General features: G+C 47.1%; 1 protein-coding gene across 4 annotated transcripts in view; it reads left to right on the top strand.

The window, feature by feature from the left end:
• The first annotated feature begins 2,724 nt into the window (after positions 1 to 2,724).
• Positions 2,725 to 19,582, top strand: part of LOC139751879 (uncharacterized) — a 57,656-nt gene continuing 40,798 nt past the window's right edge. For 3 of the 4 annotated variants that reach the window (XM_071667529.1, XM_071667531.1, XM_071667530.1), the window contains exon 1: positions 3,530 to 3,776. The gene's annotated coding sequence lies outside the window, so the exon portion shown is untranslated. Of the gene's footprint in view, positions 2,749 to 3,529; positions 3,777 to 19,582 lie in introns of those variants that run through there. The other variant, XM_071667532.1, reaches the window with a different exon arrangement.

Below are 19,582 nucleotides of genomic sequence, written 5' to 3'. Positions count from 1 at the left end.
TATATTCTTTATGTTCTGCAATCATGAATGGTCTGAAAGTACAGATTTTCTGTTCAATTCCCCAGAGATTTAAAACCATGACTTCTTTTCTTTGAAGGATGAAGAGTTACGGGTTATATATATATATATATATATATATATATATATATATATATATATATATATATATGCTATTCGCCATTTCCCGCGTTAGCGAGGTAGCGTTAAGAACAGAGGACTGGGCCTTTGAGGGAATATCCTCACTTGGCCCCCTTCTCTGTTCCTTCTTTTGGAAAATTGAAAAAAAAAAATGGGAGGATTTCCAGCCACCCGCTCCCTCCCCTTTTAGTCGCCTTCTACGACACACAGGGAATACGTGGGAAGTATTCTTTCTCCCCTATCCCGCATATATGATGGTGTATATGATGTTACAACGGGCAGTTAACTGCTTCTGGGTCAGAAATTGGTTAGGAAATATGAAGTCTGCCTTTTTTGTGTGGACAAGAGACGCTCGTGACGATAAGCGACTGGAACGTTTTGTCAACTCTCATTCCATTTATATTTCGTTATACCCAAGGGTCGTACCTTCGTGCTCAGTGGTCGTGCGCCCGTGCTGAAGGGTCGTCTGCCTCATCTACGTGGTCGTCAGTCGAGCCTACAACTCATCAGTGGCAGTGGCTCCTCTGTTATTGATCTTCCCGTTGCTGTCCCTCGGCTGTGGGTAGATGCTATTGATCGTGTGTGTGTGTGTGTGTGTGTGTGTGTGGTCACTTGCTGATTGCCTCACGATGAGCGCTGAACGTGCGCGCACTCATTTGTTACGGAGCTATTTGTTAAAAGTCTGCAGTCTCCCTGTTGTCGCTATTCTAATTGATGTAAGTGTCATAGATTTTTGTCCCCTTTTATATACTGAGAATTGGACGCAGTTTGTGATCTGGGTTCTCCTCCGCAGGACTCCTCCACCCCAAGTTACTCTGAGACCGTCCGTCTTTTGTCTAGCATTGTGCTGCACGTGCCTGGGAATGGCCGAGTTAACACGCGGCCTGGCCCGCCCGGGCCAGAACGTGAGCCTGGCTGTGATTGGTCCAAACTCTGGCGTCATCACCGGAAAGGAAAATGATAAACGAACACAAATCGCTCATTTATTGCTTTTGTTTAACGTGATCTCTTCTTGGATGAGTTAGACGAGGCGTTCTGATAGGTTAAAGACAAACAAACAAACGACGCTGCAGTAGTATTATCAAATATGAAATTATATATGATTTACCTCGACGGCTTACGTCCCAAACCGCTCACGTTGCATCGATTATGGTTGTGATGCGACACCAGTAGTACTACTCATATACGGTCGGAGTATAATATGCTGGTGTGCAGATGAATGAGGATTCTCAGTGTGCTGTCGGATGCAAGCGCTGAACAATGGGGTGTGGTGCGGTGCGTCGGACCACGTCTGGCCTTCCCTCCGTGTCGCGCGGGCTCGGGGGGTTGGGTTTAGTGCTGGTAGGGCGAACTTTAGGTCGGGAGGACCCGACGTCGAGGTATGTGGCGGCGGTTCCTTGTCTGGTGAGGTTCGTGTCGAGCACAGGGATGCATTGTGGTGAAGATGAATCCGCAGTCATCACTGTAGACTGTACATTCTCGGTGCTTTGCTGAAACCAGCCCCTTGAGTCCTACTGTAATGCCGACCTTCGTGCTCAAGGGCAGTACCCTGGTGTTTGGAGGTCGTGCCGTCGTGCTCAAGGGTCGTACTGTCGTTCTCAAACGTCGAACAGTCTCGTTTGGTGTAGGACGGGGGATTTAAGTGACTCTATCTCGACGCTAATTTGGGTAGCGTCAGTTTAAACATGACGATAGTTCACGCAAAATTCTGATCCATCTATCTCACATCGTCGTAATTGATGAGGAATTCATTTTTATTCATGTAGAATATTATTATAAAGTTACAGGAAACATGTTAAGTGGTTCTTTAACGTGCACGTCTCAGAAGCTCTCGTGGCATCTAGTAAATGTAGAGAATTATCCTTGCAGGTACAGAGTAACTTTTAAGTAAAAATCTTAATAACCTTGGGTCTTAAATTTTTAGGGCTTGATAGACATAACCACATCTCAAGGAATAATTTACTTATCTGTAAGTAAGGCATAGGGAGAGTCAGGACGGCATGATACAGGAGGTATGGAGTTCCGCAGTGTATCTGTGAGAAAGCGGCAGATATGGTATCCACCCAGTACTCCAGTTGCCAGCGAGCGCGCAATACCCGTGGCAGTGTAGTGACCAGTTGGATGCTGCGTGGTCTGAATCGCTAACTACTGAGGTTTAGATTTGGATCTTGAATTAGCCGCTTGCGATCTTTTACCTCAGTATTCCCATCATCAACAGAGTCTCAGAAGACTGTGTCTGTGTGTTTGTGTGTGTGTGTGTGTGTGTGGCCACTGTGTGACTGTGTGTGTGTGTGGCCTCAAGGAATGCACCTATGCCTTAATGCACCCACCTTCCCGCCGTTGGCGGAGGGTCTTGATGGCCGAGACCCCGGGGGATCTGGTTGGGGGGGATTTATGGGGAGGGGTTGCTGGGGGAAAGAACCCCCCCAACCCTCACCAGGTCAGACCATGCGCAAGCCTCAACATGGTTCGGTCGCACTCGTTTGCTCCGACTTATTGCCAGTTGTTGTCCTCCTGATTGACTCGAGAGCATAGGCATGATCGTTAATACGTCTTCCGTATTGACCACAAGTGGACGATCGTGCCCACCATGGCGGCTTCTCTGAGCAGGTAGGGTTTCCAGGCGGTGTAACATCCCAGGTGATCAGTCCGTCTCAGATATTGTTTTCCTTCAGCAGCGTCTCGTGCCAGAATGCTACTTGGGTTCCCCTATGAATACTGACGTGAAAATGGACATTGTGAGCGTTATTTGTTACGTTGGCATTGTTAGCCCATCGGGAAAATTGAGAATCTTTTCTTATTAACATTTCTTTCCTCAAGGATTGTCTGACAGCAACGCGGAATACCTCATGTGGCGGGTTTAAGTCTCTTCGGTCACACCAAACTCGGCATTCGGTCATTTCCTGCGTTTTGTCCAGGAGGGTACCCGAAACTAACTTTGGGTAGCCAAACGTATGATGGCCATATGTTGTTTTTACACACACATATATTTTCATGACATTTGCAGTTAACGGGTATGAAGTATCATGTGATTTTCTGAAGGGACGATGCATTTATTAGTTTATTGTAACAAGAAGGGATAATCTAGTCGTCTTGGTAGGCTGGCAAAACTTGATTTTTTTTTTTTTCTCTTTGCTCGATGTTGTACGACAATTCTTCAGGCCCAGCAAAGTCATCGGCATTAAGAGAATTTTCGCGTCCGTCGTCGGAAATGTGAGACATTCCCAGGCTAGCCAGCACGGACTTTCGCGATAAAGCGTATTTATTTCCTTTCGTCATAGATTCACGAAGAAGTGTAATAAATGATTAAATTGAAGGAAGGTCGGTTGGTGGCAATACCCCGGGTAACGTCACAAAGATCACAGCGTTGGTGAGACTTGCCGAGACTGACTGAGGTAGTTTGTCCGCGGCCAGCGACGTGGTAGGAGGGGCTGGATGTGAACGCTCTTGCGTCTACGTTTTGAATTGATGCTGTTTTTAAATGCTTGGAAAAAAAAAAAAGAATGACATAGTCGATTCATCGTTGTGCCTACAGCAAGTTCTTACTGACAAGATTTTAGCAACGAGTGTTGAGAAGACTCAGGGTTTTAATCTAATATTCAGCCAGTTGTGCTCCATGTGGACTTGTTAGATCTTAGGTAAGTAGAACTGATCTGATGCTCCTAAGTTGCTTAATCTAATGATAGGAGTTGGGGGTAACATGAATCTTACAATGGTTAGAGCTTGATTTTATTGTGAACACCTTTAAAGATTTGAGTATTTTCAAAGATTTGACCATGTGTGTTATTATACGAAAGTATTGTTCTACATTTATCGAAATTGAAGATCACTTAAGTGTTATGCTATGATAGGTGCTGAGTTTCTAAGCTTTATTATGGCTGAGTTGTGTACAAACGTCCCCCCACCCATTTTCTTTTTAATCGGCAGTGTGATTTAAATATAAGGAATGTGCCTGTGTGCCCCTTGCGTTTGTTGAATGTTATTATATTCCACTTATTCAACAAGTTGTGTATGGGATAACCATCTCAGAGTAGTGCTGTGTCATCGATGATACAGACCTGATTTAAGATAATGAAAGGAGATAAGATAGGATGAGTATAGATAGGATGTTGTTTTATCTTTTTTATTATTTTCATTGAAACTTTTTTTTTAGCTTCATCAGGTCAGTTTTTCAACCACTGAATATTTTTTTTTATGTATAGAAACTTATTGTCTGTCTTTGAAAGAGTATTACAAGGGTTTCAGAAATCGAGTCCTGATTAGGTTAGGTTTGGTTTAGTTGAAGTTGGTTTTCAGATGGGTTTTGATATCTTGTGAACGATGCTGACCTTTCATATTTTTGTCGCAGATCGCTATTTCTTTTTTATTTCCCCTACTCAAAGGTCCGGGTTCCCACTGGGTCTTCCCGATCATGGTTGGGTAATGCGGGGGGAACATCTCAAAAGGTAGTGACTTGCGGTAGAACTGAAGGTCAGAATCCGGCACAACACATCAGACACCTTCGGAACAAACCGAATTTCAACTTGTAAACAGGTGGAAGTCGCACGCGGTCTTTTTTTTTTTTTTTCATTCTTACCCGTAAAAGATACAAGTTTATTGTGACGAAACCTTCAATGGCTTTAGGTGTTAATTGCGGGGTTTTAGTTATACCACCATGAGGATTTTCAGAGCCGCTGCAGTTTATATCCGTAACAAGAAGTAAAGAAATCATGAATGAAGATGGTTTAAGATCATCGTAATAAGTGATACGACCCGACCTTACTCAGCCAGCGAGTGACAGACATGAGCGAGGGTGACCACATACATACCTAGACTCCTCAGCGTCTGTGGCAGGACCCTTGGGAAGAACACCTCAGCTATTGGATCACGGAATTACGAAATTCAACTCACGAAGCCTTTCTGAATACTTGTAAAACTTGACTAGAAAGTTGAAAGGACACGCTCAGGCTTCACTGAGACTTATTACAGTGGTAGACGATAGTCACGATAGAAGATTAGCTGATATTTCGTAAGGTTTGAGGCATGAAGGCATTACAGTATATATATGTGTGTTAGGTAAGGTATTAGGTAGTCTTGAAACGTAGGGCTAAAATTAGTCTAGCGTCTCGGAGACATAAAGGGAAAGAAGACCTTGGCAGGTGGCAATTAAGGGAAGACCTGGTCTATGACAAGGACGAAAATGGACTACTCTGTTCAAGACACCTAGAGAAGAGAGAGAGAGGAAAAAAAAAAAAGGATATTGCTGCAGTGATATGCGAAATCTTATCGCTTCATTCATCGTCTGTCACAAGCTCAGAAGCTCCTCTAGCAGTGGGAGCATGAAAACTATTGCTGGTCACTTACCATCGCGTCGCGATCCCACATCTTTACCAACATGTGGTTATCTCAAGACGGTCCACACACACCTCATGTTGGCAGTTCACGCTTCCTTCAAGCGTCACCCTTTTCCACACAGGAGCAAATATTTTTGCGGTATCTTGAGAGTGAAACTGGTGCAGATACTTCTGGGAATAACCGACGAATCGGCTTGCGCGAGACATGCGGGCATGACTGCCTGCACATAGCAACAGGTTGATGGTCCACACACACACCCCGGGGCGGTTACCAGGTCCACGTTGAGTGGGAGATTTGCACTACGGCATTCACGGTTGACCCGAAAGTTGATAACGAAAATAAATGACACAAATCCTATTCATTTTTCGATAAAGAAAAAAAGAAAACTAAGAGGCCGGGAACCAAAATAGAGTAATGGGAGTGAGGAGGGAGGCTGGTAGTCTCGGCCGGGCGAGTGGGGTAGTCACCCACGTTCATAAGATTCGCTTTGTTGTATCCCTGGGATGATGCTGAGGGGCGGCGGGTCAAGGTGCTGGGACCATTGCCCTGTCATCGTTTGAACCACAGAGCTGCTCCTGCGGGCGGGCAGCCGCCAGCCAGTCCTGCTGGTTTTGCTCGGAGGAATATGCCCGATGGTCATGTTAATGTTTTTTCTTAGAAGGATGCCTGGCGGCCATTAATCTTTTATTTTTTTTTTCATTTGTAAAGCTTGGGGGCAACAAATGAGTGTGCTGTTAAACAGGTAAGTACCGCAGGAATTTCCGGCTCGCGTTTGAATTTCCTTTTTGGTATGTTGTAGGTGAATGTCAAGAGCTGAGAGGTGTATACTGCTCCGTCGAGTGGAACTGCCCGGGACATGTGTTTTTTCCCACCGTCTCGTAGAACCGATTTGAGGTGACCTGCAGAGGGCCTGAGGGGACGAAGATTTCTGCCGCTTCAGTTTGTGGTTTTGGGGGGTTGAAACCTGCTGCGATTTCACGCCTGCAGTTGCGATATTAAAGTTTCGAGTTGTTACGTGTCATTTTCAATAATTTTGAATAACCATTATTAGATTCTGATATTATTAGAGTCCCAAAGTCGAATCAAAATAATTAGCTTTTACCCACTTATCCCAGGAAATGTACCCTTCTTCGTCATATTATTATTATTATTATTATTATTATTATTATTATTATTATTATTACGATACAACCCCAAGAACCCCTTCTCCCGGGAGTCCTGCAGACTCAGGGCTGCGCTACAGTCCACAGCTGGGCAAGGATGGACTCTCTGCCTGCCTGCAGTGAGGAGTTCCTTGGACGAGATTGTAATCCGATGATGCAGCCTCGCCGAAGGTGACTTTTCTCTCGCGGCGTAACCACAAGCAGCCCGGAGTCCGGGGCTACGCCCCACGTACCACCCGTCGTCCATGCGATCATCGAAATGCTTTGTCTGGATGTATTTAAAGAGTTATATGAGGCGAAAAAAAAAGAGAAAGGAAAAAAAAAACCCCGTTGAAGAGTGAATTTAATCTTGGTTTCTTTTGTTCAACTCTGGAGTTGGCAGCGTTCCCAACACCCTCCGGTTGAACACCAGGATAACGTTATGCTTCACTTGTTGAACACCATAGTTGCCATTCGATGTCCTCGGGAGTATACACCCTTTGAACATCCAGTTCAGCGCATCAGCGCGGCGCCTCTAGGGTTGCTGGGTGTGCCCCCACCTGTTGATCTCCAGGGCTGAGAGTGCACCCACCTGTTGAACATCAGCGGTGGTGCCAGTGCAACCCACCTGTTGGAACACCACCAGGCTTGTCTTCATACCGTGAGGGGTGGGTCAGGTTAATACTGGCCAGGTCAGCCGTACCCTCGCGTCGCACAGTCGTTCTTGTGGGCCAAACACACCGTCTTCAGGGTAGGTAGGGTCGTCTTTCGATGATCAGAAAACGCCAGCTTTGATTGTGACTGATGTGGCTTATATTCTTATTTATATATATATATATATATATATATATATATATATATATATATATATATATATATATAGAGAGAGAGAGAGAGAGAGAGAGAGAGAGAGAGAGAACCAATAAACTATAGTGTATGGGGTGGCGGCAGAGGCTGACACGAGTCGAACTGTGTCGGTTGGTATGTGTTGGGGTCGAGGGGTTCGACTCCCCCGGCGACGGTTGAAACCAGGTTTGGTTTACGCCTTCCCTGAGAACAGTGTTACCTTAGCCTATTAGCCGGGAGACACGGGTCACATATGAGCCAGGCTCATTCCCTCGTCTGTGTTCAGAGTCGTGGGCTGCGTGGGACCGATGGAGATACATGGACGTTGTCCCCAGGAGGCGGTCAGTACGCGAGACTTGTCAATGTTTACCTTATTTTTCTTCCCTACCTTCTTCACGCAAACTTTCTCCCCACGATTCCCCCCCCCCCCCCTCTCTCTCTCTCTCTCTCTCTCTCTCTCTCTCTCTCTCTCTCTCTCTCTCTCTCTCTCTCTCTCTCTCTCTCGTAGCAAAATGTTCGTATCAACACTTCGAAAATGCCGTAGAGAAATCGAATTTGTGTTGGTCTTGAGTGTTAGACTAACATGGTGGGGCCTGCCTGGGGGAGGCGGGTGGGGATTATATTGAGGGTTGGGGGGGAGGGAGAGAGGGATTTACTGCCCGTCCCTTGTGTCCCCCCATCATCCCCCACTACCTAGTCCCACTCCCCCACCTCACAGTTACTGGAGAGGGTAGTGGCTGTCTGGTGTGGTGGGGTGAGAGTTACTGCTAAGTCCCCCCCCCTTCCTCCTTCCTCCCAAGCTTCACCCTCCCATTTTGCCTTGAAAGGGGGTGTGGGGGAGTGTTATATGGCCGTGTTTTAGCGTCCTTAAGCTCGCCCTTCACCTGACTCATGTATCTACCTGCCTCATGGTCTTACTCACACCTCACCTGACTCATGTGTCTACCTGCCCCATAGTCCTACTCACACCTTACCTGACTCCTGTGCGGTGTTCATATCTTGACTCACAAGTCCCGCACTTTAACTTGAGCTTCCCAGCTGATCTGGCTTAGACTTAGCAGTCTGGACTTCTTATATTAGTCATACAGTCGACTTGGTGTATGGTCATACACCGAACAGTACCTGGTCTGACTGACATCGTACCTGGTGGCTTTACAGGTCTCCTGACCTGATCGTCTGATAGGCCCACTTCTTACCTGGCTCATCCTAGTTGGTCCCACTTCTTACCTGGCTCATCCTAGTTGGTCCCACTTCTTACCTGGCTCATCCTAGTTGGTCCCACTTCTTACCTGGCTCATCCTAGTTGGTCCCACTCCTGACCTGGCTGATCCTAGTTGGTCCCTAGTTGGCCTGATTCTTTGACCTGACCCCCTCGAGGTCAGGTCAAGGACCAGCTCAGTATACTTTTAACAGTCGTGCCGTGCCGTCTTTCCCAAGGGGTCGTACCGCTGTGACCAAGGTCAAGTGTCGTCTGTGGAGACAGTGCTTTCGTAGAAGCTGTTTGATTTGATTCAGATAAGAGATCCTTTTCAAAATGTTTACCCTGAGTAAATAATTACAAACATATGAGACATTAATAATAACACGAAGGCTCCCGGGGCTGTAGTTGCCTATGTTTTGGCTGCGAGTTTATTTTGTTTGTTAATGATATATTACCATGACAGCGAGCTCTTGCTGTGATAAGATTGTGAAAGCCCAACACCACGAAAGTTTATTAGATTTTTGTCTTCTTATATTACGATCTTACCAGGCGCTGGCGAGTTCGGTGTTTCCATTTCCTAACCTCACTGTAAATGAGAACTGAATTTTTCGTGTAGATTTGTGTAAGCATAACGCGTAGCTGAGGGTAGGTATTGCTGTGCGAATGGTAGCATATATACCTCCCTCTAAGATTACCTCTTCTAGTCCAGTGGTTCGACCATATTTTGCTCCGAGGTCATCCAGGCAAAGGACGGACCTGGGAAAACCCCGTCTTCTGAATTGCATTCATCGTTCTGATATGGACGAAGGTATTGTGCATGTGTTATGCGTGAGGTGAAACGTTCCTTTGTTGGGATAACCTCCACGTCTGACTCCTGACACATCTTTATAGTTTTTTTTTGGGGGGGTTGGTGGACGAAAGTACCTGAAGCACGTATCGTAATGGTTCCTTTTCTTCGCTTCTCAACAGATGTCTCTACATATGACAAGCATCTGTTCTTGGCTCCTCCTCAGACTCCACCTTGCTTGAGTCGAACATCCCCGTAACCCCTGGTGCATCTCTGTGATCCTATGCCCCTCTGCAAGACCTGTTTTCGTACAGTCCAGAAAGCGCCTCGGTTTTCCTGAACACAGACAAAGCGTGTGTGGACCAGACGGCATCTATTCTTAATGTCGTAAAGGAATGTGACGTCTTAGACTTGCGCCTGTCACCAACGCTGAAAATATATAAAACTGTCCCTTGTAAACACTGATGCAGTGGTGCAGCCCGTCCCAGAGACTACTGACTGTTCTGAACCCTTCCAACTATCGTCCTGTTTTGCTATAACAGATTTCTAAAAAGTCTTAGAACGCCTCGTCGATCTTAACGTCCCTGATCATGCTGAACGCCAGTCTCGCAAAACGAGGTAGCCCGTCGATGATGTGGTCTCGTATCTTCCTTACGTTTGATCCTCCTCCTGAGAGAACTTAGGGGAATCCTACACCCTCTCCCTCGATGTATTGAAAACGTTTGGCAGGATGTTGCATCAGGGTCTGACTTCCAAGTTAACCCCCTCTTTGGGCTTTCCACCCTTACTGTCTTCTCTCATATCTAGCTTCCTCTCTGGTTAGTGTGTGTTTATAAGTGATAAATCGACTTCCTCTATACTCCTTGCAACAGCGGTGTCCCTCTGGGTACTGTTCTGTCACCGGTCATGTTCCATATTTTCGTCAGCAATCTCTCTTCAGCAGTACCCAGGTGTGTTGATACACTCACGACACAACACTGCATTCCTCTAGTTTTTTTTTTTTTTTAACGCGTCATATCTTACTCGTCCCATAATCTCGCCTCGTCACATTTTTGTGAACTAATAATACTGGACATATTCGCCTCGGCACATACGACGCTTCTGAATGCCAGTCTCGTCACATTTCATTTTGTTAAACCCCTTACAGCTTTCCCGTCTTCTTTGATGACTCTATTGCTGCACCACACAGTGTGATGGCTAAGCCCTGACATCACCGTAACATAGGCAGATAAGATTACCTCAGGGAAACTGCCGGTTTTGCTCAGATGTCAAGTCTTTTCTCCTGAACAATGGCTCAAGTTATACAGATTGGTTTGGCCTTGTATGGAGGGTTGCTCTCGCATCTGAGCAGGTTCCTAGATCGATGTACGTGGCACTTGAGTTCAAAACAATCCAGATCCTCACCCTTCTCAGTTTGACCTCAAAACTTGATTCTGTTGACGCCATGATCTGCGTTCTCTCCCTCTTGTGTGGATATGACTCCAGTTTCTCCACCTGGGAACTGGCGCCACTGGCTAAACGATATGATATATAATAAGGTTGCTTGAATGCTTTGTGGCCGCTGGTAGCTCAGGGTTGGGCAGCTGTGTTGTCTGTTTCTTTCCTTACATGGCTAAACTTTGGAGCTCTTCACCATGCCACGTCTCTGCTGGCAGGTTCGACCTCCCACTTTTTGAATGGCATGTCTTCCACTATCTCCAAAACTTGTTGACTAATTTTCTTCTTTCTTCATAATTGTCTGCCTCGTGAACCCAAGGTTTTTTTTGTCATCGAAGACATTTTCTCCTCGAGAACAGTTGTACGTGACAGGAGTCTTTGACATGAGAAAGTTATAGGCTGGGTGTAATGGCCAGATAGTGTTGTCCCCCTCTCTCCTTCCATCCATTTATGGAGCCTACTAATAGATATACACAAACAAAATGTTGTAAGTTTGTGTGGTCATTGACCCGGGCACATGCATGTCGGTGACCCTTACCCAGCAGCTTACTAGCCGTGCGTGATCTGCTCCACGCGTGAATAAACCCCAGATTAATTCAACACCTCCCAGAAAGAAGGAAAAAAAAAATTAGCGCCAGTTTATTCGTCCTGGGGAGGGGGGGGGGGAACGGTACTTAATGTTCATGACATTTTAATTAGTGGGTCGAGCGGGACTGAAGAGCATAGTGTGATGTCCGGGAAATCCCAGCTGGTATTTGTTGTATAGTTGTTGAAGGTTGTGGTGGTTTATTCTGTTATAGGTCATGGCTATTGGCGGGGCGCGGGGTTAACTTCGTCAGTAGGAGGGTACGACGGTGCAGACCTTGAGTATGATGGTACGGTGTTTGGCCCGGTCCAAAAGGATGAGGTCAGAGGCCACGACCTCGTACCTAACAGTCCTCTTGTCGTGGTTGAGGACCTTGTTGCCGTGTGTAAGGGGCCAGTGTCTTCTTGCATGAGGGTCGTTTCGTCGTGCCCAAGGGTCGTCTCGTCGTCGCGGATCGAGGCAGGCCGTGCCGTCGTGCACAAGGAATCGAGAGATGCAGGCGGGCAGATGCGACAGGTGGAGGATGTGGTAGATTATCACGAGAACCTGGACAGCAGACCATTGCTGCTGCACGTGAGTCGGGGCACGTGCGTGGAAGCCAGTGCGGCCTCACGTGCTCGGTCGGTTGGCGGCTGTTGTGGTTAACAACAGATGGACCCTACAGCAGGAGCTGGAGGGAAGGGGTGAAGAGGTTGGGGGTTAAGGGAGAGGGAGCAGCGCCGTTGATAACAGGGGTCACGTTTGGTGGTCATTGTCCCGGTTCCTTTGTCCGCTTCCGCTTCACAATTAACCGGAAAACGTCCGCTTTCCGCTTTGCCATTTATTCCAGGGGTTTGTCGAGTTCTTCCCGCCTACGGAACCTTTTGTTGAACATTTGCATTGTTCACATTAACGAGGAGAGAACTAGGTTTGTTTAGGGCAATGGTTGAGGCGCTGTTGCCGTCCCTTACGCGTACGATAACCTCGTAAAGCTTTAACCTAATTCTTGAGGGGTCATTTCAAAGGATGGGGTCGATATCGTACCCAGGGGTTGGCTCAGGGTTCTGACGAGGGTCGCAACGGCGTGCTCAAGGGATTGCACCGTTGTCTTCGAGGGTCGTAACGTCCGCATTCAAAGGTCGCACCGGCGTGTACAAGGGTCCTATCATCGTGCTCAAGGATCGCACCGTGATGTCCAAATGGTCGCTCCGTCGTTGTTCAAGGCTCTGTACCGTCGTACCGACCGCTGTTGCGAGGGATCGTATACCCTCCGTCTTGCTCAAGATGGTTCGTAAGACCAGTTGCGCCAAGACGTGCCTCACGGTCCTGGGTAGGAGGTCTGGGTGGGGAGGCGTCGCCTCTCGTCCATTCACACAAATTTGAATTAATTCCAGCGCGTCTGGTGGGTATGCCAGCGACGGGCCGGGCCTGGCCTGGCCTGGCCGGCCACTCCACCACGAGCCCTTGTGGGAAAACAAGTGAGTGAACGAAATACACTTGGATAATATGATGGAAACTGGAACAACTTGTGGGGTTCGTGTATACGCGGGAGAGGAGTGGAAATATTGAGCATGGATGATTTTATCCAGAAACCGACTGATGATAGAAGAAAAACGTAATTTCATGAAGGAAACGAAGGAAGGAAAGAAGAATGCGTGATTTTATGAAGTGACTGAGCGAAGGAAAAAAGAGAATGATTTTTTTGAAATGATATTTAGAGGAAATTATGGGTGAAAGAAGGTGAAGGACAGAGTAGTAGGGAGAGAGAGAGAGAGAGAGGTAACGGGGATGGTAGGATGTTAGGTAACTGCTGGTGTTACCAGAGAGTGGTGGTGGAGACTGTGGTAACGCTGGTGGCGTGTTACCAGTGCACTGGCGGCTACTGTGGTAACACTGGCGGCGGTAAATAGGTCGCAAGACTCCGTCCCACGCCCGCAGGGCTGGTCACCTTCGCGCCCACGCGTCGTAGAGACTATTATTCCCCGCCTGAATGGCCTTGGTGGGCCTGCCTGTGGCACGGCTCACGTGTTTTGTTTTGACTCCGCTGGGAACTAAGTGGAAGGCTTATAGCATTGTCTCTGCAGTTATGGCTTTATTATATCCTATCCTCCCTCTCATACCTTCGTCTTCCTTGTCGTCAAACGTCCCTTACTTGGCTTGACCCAGTTCTTCCTTCCGTCTGTGTCTGTATGTCTGTTCCTATTGAGGATTCGCGCCCTTAGTCATCTATTAAGATTAACAATTGATCAGATTAAGGCCACGCATCTCTGTTGCCTACATAGTGCGTGTGTGCGTGTGGTATATCATAGTGGGCGTAATTTAGAATTTGACGAAGATAACAATGTTTTTGACACTAGGCAGTTGTCGGCACCATTACCCAGTGCAGTAACTATCTTGTGCAATCAACTTGTTATAGGTATCATTAGACTGTAAAGTTTATTCATTGTATATATTTGAGATGCAATTATGGTGGTTTGATGGACTCTCGTGGTGTAGCGGTTAGCGTTCTTGAATGTTACGCATTCACGGACCGCCAATGGTCGAGCGCAGTAGGTTCGAATCCTTGTTGCGGCAGTCGGTCCACAGTCAGCCCAGCTGTTCATCAACTCCTAGGGGTTGGCTGATAAGATGGGTGCCTAGCTCCATCATCAGGGAGACACAATAAATGATTTTCACAGTTGATATACAACGAAGAGACGTAGCCAGGGCGCCATTTGGTAAACAAGTTTACCAAATGGCCACCCTCTCCCTGCAGCTGATCGTAGCGCAGGCTTGAAAGTGCAGGCGTTCAAAGGGGTCCTTTGGTAATGAGATTAAATAATCCATGGTGAAGTGATGTGGGATGTTATATAGTTATTGTATGTATATAGTTATTGTATATCTTCGTATTGTGTTTGTGTGTGTGTGTGCAGCCAAAATATTCTTTTCACTGGGGAAAATTTCACGTGCATATTTTTTTCGCAAACAAGCATAGGCAGATGTTCCTGAGCTGATGCTGTACCAGTGGTGACTCAGTATATCTGCTTGTGGGGGTACCAGGTCACACAGCGTCTGTAACATGATAACTGTTCGCGTGTCTCACGTCTGTAAAACAAAAATGGCATTTCTGATGGTGTTTTGGGGAGATGCAGGTGGGAGGCACAACCACAGAGTCAAGGCCGTGTGTGTGTGAGGGAACGTGTGTGTGTGTGTGTTAGGGAGCGTGTGTAGCTGCAGCGTTCAGCAGTGTCCACGTAGAATATAACTAGGAGGAAGACCAGACAAGAGATTCCACAGTTACCGTCTTCTTGACATTTCCCTATACGCCACCAAGGCCGTCCACGACACCTGGCACGAGGGTTGAGATCCCCGCCTTATAAAGGGGGATTATCGTCACTATCACTTTACTAATTCGCGCCGAACAAAACACAAACGGGTTTATGCGCGAGATTAAGCCCGTAACTCACATATACCTTACACATGTGGAGGTTCACTTACGCGGTTGTTGCTACAGCTGTAGGATGTATGCGTCATGTAGGAGGAGTTGTATTTGCGTCACCTTAGCCTCGCCGCCACTTTGAGGGGTGCGGGTTGGTGAACTGGTGGCCTTGTCTATTCCCACCATTTGTTTGCTGCAGACCCTACACTGCTGACCTTGTAACAACCATTTGGTTTACCATTTTCTTTATGGACTCGTATGACCCTCCCCCCCTCTTTTTTTTTAATGTTATTCAGTGTCGTTGACCCCCCCCATGATCTTTCAGGCCATCGTAGCGAATGGTCGTACCCTCGTCCTCAAGAGATGTCAACCTTTAAGAGTTAGGTCAAAGGTCATGTTTTCGTACTCTAGGGTCGTTCCTTCGTGCTCAAAGATCGTACGTTGAAGGGTCAGGTCTAAAGTCAGGCCGTCATACCCCACGGTTGCTCCGTCGTGCTCAAAAGATAGCGCCCTTAAGGGTCAGGGTCAAAGGTCAGGCCGTCATACCCATGGTTCGTTCCGTCATGCTCAAGGGTCGTAATCCACCACTCCCCCCCGTTCCCAGGGATCGTACCGTCATCGCACCGCTGCACCCACACGGATCGTACCGTCTTTCCCAAGGGGTTAGAATGTTTTTATAAGAAGCCGGGGTGGGTGGTGGCTGTAATGTTTATCTTGGCGTTAGTGATCTGATAACGTTATCTCTGATACCGTAAGAACAATGTCGTCATGATAGCCTCAGACTCGGGCGAACCAAGTAACGTGCGCACTTGAGAAGTTTAAGTTCGAGTCCATACTTAAGGGGTCTGAGTTTGACCACCTTCGGCGTTCATACCAAACCCGCGGGTTGAGGCAGATGTTACTCATTCACCCACCCCTCCCACCCACCTTCTGCGTGTCGTAGAATAGGGGGGGCGGCAACGGCGGGGATTTTCTAGAAAATCCTCCCCTCCTTTATCATCTCATTTTATATATAGAAACAAGATAGGGGCCAAGCGACAATCTCTCCTCAGTTGCCACATGGGTGTCTCGCTGTAGCGGGAGACGGCGAGTAGGAAGGAGGAAAATATAAACGATCATTTTGAGGTTATTTTTTTGTGTGAAGTGATTTTAAAGAGTGTGTTTTGTCGTGAAAAACAGCTGGAGTGCTAGTGTGGCAGACTGACTAGACGATGATAAGCATCGTACCGTCGTGTTCAGGGATGGTACAGTCGTGTTCAAACATCGTACCGTCGTGTTCAGGGACCGCACCGTCATGTTCAGGGATTGCACCGTCGTGTCCAGGGATCGTACCGTCGTGTTGAAGTATGGGACAATCGCATTCAAGTATTGTAAAGTCGTTCAGGGATCGTACCGTCGTGTTTAGAGATCGTACCGTTGTGGTCAGCTATCGTACCGTTGTGGCCCGAAGGTTTGAAGTTAAATGCACATTATGAGGTTACTTCCGCCCCTTGCATGTGTTTGCCTCCCACGGCAACAGTTGGTGTACCTCAGTCACTGGTATAAGGTACCTCAGTCACTGGTATAAGGTACCCCAGTCACTGGTATGAGGTACCTCAGTCACTGGTATAAGGTACCCCAGTCACTGGTATGAGGTACCTCAGTCACTGGTATAAGGTACCCCAGTCACTGGTATAAGCTACCCCAGTCACTGGGATAAGCTGCCCCAGTCACTTATTTAACACCTTAGAATATAACCATTATTGAAGATAATTCTAAATAAGCCTTATTTGTATCGTATTTAATAGTAATTGAAGTTAATCCAGACTTCTCTAGGCCTTATTTGTCACGTATTTCATATGAACAATTTAGTCTTTGTGTGATAGATATTAATTACACCAGCCAGACTTTTAAGTTAATATAGTCATTCGTAATAATGATATTTGGAAGGATTTGTGAAACATGTGTGGAAGATATGTATTGTGCCGTGCAGTAAGGGACACTGAATGACCAGTCGTAACTGCAGAGGTTGTTGATAGTGGAGGAGAGAGACGTGAGTTTGTGGGACACAAGAAAATCTAATTAGTGGTTGCCTACTCACGGTTTTTAAGTGGGAGGGAGATGAAAATAAATAGTTGCGAAAACCAGTATGTAGATAGGGACTTGAGAGCCTGGGCTTGGGATTCGAACCCTGGAGCCTGGCTTCTGAAGACGGACAGACATGGTAATGACACAAGGGAACCCCCCCCCTCTCGTCCACCCCCCCAAACCCCGCTGTACAAACACCGCACTCAGCGCGTCCATCCCCACGAACCCCGCTAACCCAGACTTCTCGTTATATCAAGACCTCGCTGATCATTAGTGTATCGTGTGACGCGCCGGTCAGACGAGATGTTTACGCTGAATTTGACGTAATGCGAACTGTGGCGGCGGACCTCTCTCTCTCTCTCTCTCTCTCTCTCTCTCTCTCTCCCGTCGGTGGCGTGGCTCGCAGAAGCAGTCCTGGTGTTTCTTTAGTATAGTATTGCAGAGCGCCCTGGTCTTCCCTTGATACAGATAACACGAGTGTTTTTCAGTGTTGACATTGGCAGTAGGAGGTTGCAAAAAAAAAAAAAAAAAGACCCGAGCGCAAACATAAACAACGAGGGTGCAGAGTAAGACCCCTGCAGTAGAACTTGGCGGGCGTGTTCCTGAGTCATAAAGAAACAGGTGCCGGCCAGACCAGACCAGGCGATAGCTTGGCTACTGTTGCCATCAGGGACTTACGGGACTTCGAAGTTGGCGACGGTTTCAGTTCGAAGTTTCCCTTCATCTCTCGCATCATGCAGGCACCATTTCAGCGTACGATGTCGTGTTAGACTTGCGTAACTCGTAGTGAAGAAGTTTAATATGGTGGCACGTCAGGCTCTGATGAAAATTCTTGGTAAGAGAGATTTCCCCGAGCACGAACGTCGTCATTATAAACCCACCATCCCTGAATGTCATTTTCTTAATGATTATTTTCACTGTAGGTCGTAAACCCGTTGTGACCCTTTAGTATGATATGCCTGGCCTTTGACAATCTTAAAAAGTCAAGGCCAGAGGTGACGCTGTCATACCCAAGGGGTCGATTTTGTTCTATTTTCTTACATAGGTTTTTGAATGGGTTGGCCTTAGTTGCCATTTACCTTCAGAGACATTGTTCGCAGGTGACTCTTTTTACCATCTCTGTTCTCTTCACTCTCTCCTCCTTCCTGACATGAGGAAACAGTTGGCCTCAGGTTCCTTTACGTGGTATAAGGAGTCGGTCAGGTATTGTTTCCCCGCTGTGTGGGTAGCTGGGACAGAGACAGTTGTAGATGCGCCAGGGCGATGGTTGAAGATGAACAAGACCTGTGGGGAAGCTGCGACTTAGAATCGTCTGACTGGAGTGCACGTTGTCGGAAGCACGCGCACGTTCCCACCCTCCCTCCGTGTTTAGTAACATTTTCCTTTACATGTTCCTACTGAACTGTGGTGAGCATGTTTTTTTCATAGAGACGCCTACGTGACCAGAGCTCCTTCAGAAAGCAGCGTTTACTGTTGAAGTGTTCCTCGGCCAGCATGAACTTCGGCTCGGGAGGAAAAGCCCGTAGCAACTCGTGTAGCCTCAAGGTCATCCAAGTAGTTGCTCATGATTTTCCTCACTCTGTCATCCAAACCTCGAACCACAGAATGTCCCACTCATACGAAGGGCCAGTGATCACACTTGTGTATCATAATAAAGAGGGTGTTGTTGATTACCCGGATCATAAGGTTTTGTGCAACACCTCTTCCCGCGCTTCACCCGTGACGAAGAAATTACTTTAATCTGGGTATAACATGGGTTTGTGGAACGCCTTTTATAACAGCCAGTGCCCTGCGTGCGCCGGGGTAGGAGAAGCTGGGTAATCATCTTGGTAGTGTTTCTGTGGACCTCTTGGCACCACGCGCGGCTCCATGTCTCCAGGACCTCAGACACTGAAGTTTTCCTGGCTGTGTAAACTCACGATTCAGGATTAGCCAAGAGGTTTATATATATATATATATATATATATATATATATATATATATATATATATATATATATATATATATATATATATATATCGTATTTTCTATGGTTAACGTTGCATTTCCTGTGCCTTTTAGCCTGAAGTTCGTGGTTCGTGTGTGTCCCGTGGAATGACTTTTACTGGCGCGAGGGTACGAATTAGGTCTGCCGTGGAGTGAGTGATGATTCAAGTAGCTGTGACCGTCATGGCAGGAGGGAGGCATGGTTGTCCTTGTGGACGTGCTGGGTGGTCAGGAACTCAAGTCCAGTCTGTCGGACGCCGAGACGAGGACTTGATCTATCTGATGTTTTCGTCGGTAATACCCACGCCTTGCACTGGCATTACACACACACACACACACACACACACACACTCTCTCTCTCTCTCTCTCTCTCTCTCTCTCTCTCTCTCTCTGCAAGTATGTATGTAAGAACGATGGTTCGACCCTTAGATATGATGGCCTGACCCTTAAAGATCAGGTCAAAGGCCAGGCTCATCAGGTCAAAGGCCAGCGATCCCAGAGTCGGTATTGAAGAGGTTGAATTACAGGTGAGACATTGCCGTGCCTCCGACCCAGCGTCGTAGCGATTAGGTTAAATACACTTGCATCTCTGTCGTACCTCCGCCTCCCTCCCCATCTGTCTGTCTGTGGTATACACGCCAAACACTCAGTTTCCATTCTT

The sequence above is a fragment of the Panulirus ornatus genome, chromosome 12, assembly GCF_036320965.1.
Source record: "Panulirus ornatus isolate Po-2019 chromosome 12, ASM3632096v1, whole genome shotgun sequence".
Taxonomy (NCBI): Eukaryota; Metazoa; Arthropoda; class Malacostraca; order Decapoda; family Palinuridae; genus Panulirus; species Panulirus ornatus.
Note: the sequence above shows the minus strand (reverse complement) of the source record. Positions and strands in the feature narration are given on the sequence as shown.